Source organism: Stegodyphus dumicola, chromosome 7, assembly GCF_044657685.1.
Source record: "Stegodyphus dumicola isolate Sdum_Otavi_A_Nest chromosome 7, ASM4465768v1".
Lineage (NCBI taxonomy): Eukaryota > Metazoa > Arthropoda > Arachnida > Araneae > Eresidae > Stegodyphus > Stegodyphus dumicola.
The window spans coordinates 6,121,063-6,123,379 of NC_140774.1; the positions used below are offsets into that span (position 1 = coordinate 6,121,063).

General features: G+C 30.9%; 2 non-coding genes across 2 annotated transcripts; both read right to left on the reverse strand.

The window, feature by feature from the left end:
- Positions 1–1,763: 1,763 nt before the first annotated feature.
- On the reverse strand, positions 1,764–1,835 carry TRNAQ-CUG (transfer RNA glutamine (anticodon CUG)). Its single transcript has one exon. It is a non-coding gene; the product is annotated as a tRNA-Gln (tRNA).
- A 6-nt stretch (positions 1,836–1,841) lies between these two features.
- Positions 1,842–1,913, reverse strand: TRNAE-UUC (transfer RNA glutamic acid (anticodon UUC)). The gene has a single exon. It is a non-coding gene; the product is annotated as a tRNA-Glu (tRNA).
- Between the last annotated feature and the right edge of the window lie 404 nt (positions 1,914–2,317).

A 2,317-nucleotide genomic window follows, 5' to 3' on the forward strand; every position in this document is an offset into this window, starting at 1 on the left:
TCAGACCTGGCATTGTTGTTGTGTAACGCGATTTCTTTGCGATTTGGCAAGTTTTTTCGTTGATTGTATCTCCTAATTTCATAAGCTGTTGGCAGTAAATATCTGAGTTTATATTTTAGTTACCTGGAAGCAGCTCAGAATGAACACCGCCTTCGAAATCCCACCAAATTAACAGCATGATCGTTTTCTGACGCAATAGCTTTCGATATGAATTCTGTTAATTCACCATGCTTGGACCATGATCTTTTTCTGTTAATGTAGTAGTAGTAACGATGAGCTTTTCATCACCATTAATAATTCGTTTCAATGAAAGGTCGATTACTTTACATTTGAAATGCGTATCCCAAATATTGATTCGTTATTTCAAGTGAATTTTTTCCATTTAGTGTGGAACACAACTATCAATCTTTTTAACAAGGGATTTGTGCGATTTTGATTGTTGTGTGGTACATTTAACTCTTGAGCAGTCTCTCGCACAGTTACATGACGATTCGATGGTTTTAATTTTGCCATAATCAAAATTGCCCTTCAGAAGGTCGGCCAAAGTGTTGGTCACCTTGAAGTGAAAAATCTCCAGAACGAATTTTTTTAAACCAGCTCGACTTAACGCATTCAGTTAAGCAAGAAACATCATAAACTTCACATATCTCTTTGTAAGCCTCAGCCACTTTCTTATTTTTATGAAAATAAAAAAGTAAAATGTGTCGAAAATGCTTCCTTTTGAAGCCCAGTTGTTTAACAATTGAAAACAAAAAATATCCGGAATTTGTTTCTGTAACAACTTGAAAGTGTCAGCTGCCAAATCTCTAAAGAAAACAATTATGAGCTTGAAAGAAGAATAACAAAGCCAACATAACTCTATCTATTTGGGGTAAACCGAAATTTCTTTTTTGCGAGCCCAATAAATTTTGTCTTTAATATTCTCAATAAAAAATTGTTATATATCAGATTTAGAACTATAAAGAAAATAATTTCGTTTTCCAGATGACAATCTGCAAAACGAAATTATAGAACATATATTATTACAGTAGATCAAGGAAAGATACCTGTATCAAGTTGTTGATGTAGTTTGTATAAACCTTATTTAATATATATATATATATATATATATATATATTATTGATGTAGTTTGTATAAACCATATTTATTATATATATTATTAATATAGTTTGTATAAACCGTATTTAATATATAATTATTATTTATTGAACATTCATTCATTGCAAAGTCAACTAATTTCCTATCAATAGCAATAATTACTTGCTTTTAATTTAATTTCTTTTCAAAGTTTGAAATTTTGTTATTCATGATTATCAAGTCCCCGTAAAACATTTTTAACGATTTACATTCAAGTTACTTTAAAATAATTTTCGGAATTAAACTTCCTACCTCTGGATTCACTCTTTTTAGATACTTCTACTAAAATTAACATTAGGAGATAATATAATCAATATTTCTTTAGTAAATAAATTATTATTTAATATATATATTATTGATATAGTTTGTATAAACCTTATTTAATATATATATATTATTGATATAGTTTGTATATACCTTGATATACTTCTATAAATCGAATTTAAAATATATCAGGCGTATTAAGCATGGAAAACATTGACTAAAAAATACGAAAGGAGAAAAAATAACACTTTTTTTAATATTAATAAATGAAAAATTATTGTTAAATTTGATTTGAGACTTTCGGTAGAGAGCCAATAGATGTTCAGTTTTGAATTGAAGTGGAATGACATAAAAAAAGTGAAAGGTTCCACCGAGATTTGAACTCGGATCGCTGGATTCAGAGTCCAGAGTGCTAACCGTTACACCATAGAACCTCCAACTTCCCATGCCGGGAATCGAACCCGAGCCGCCTGGGTGAAAGCCAGGAATCCTAACCACTAGACCACATGGGACTCGTTCTAATGCATTGTGTTGCCTCTACAAAATCGATGCTGATAAAGCAAGCTTAAAGCAGGGAAGATAAGGGGTCTAATTAGCGTATATCAGCGCCTATTTTGCAATAAACTAATTCAGATTTCCTTTCTAAACTTTCACCAAACTACTTCATAAAATTATTTTGAAATGTATTATTGCTTTCTCGTTTTATAACTTTTCAGAAAGTATTGATCATGTCTAAAGTTCAGATTTCTGGCTTCTGGGCTGACTGAACTGTTTTAGAATAAAAGATTAGCCACTTTCCGAAACTCACGAGAGCAGTAATAGAGATAAATTGTTGAACATGATACTGGGAGCGTTGTTTTATCCTATTTAGAGAGTAATCGTACATGAACACGTTAGAAGCAGCTCAGAATACACA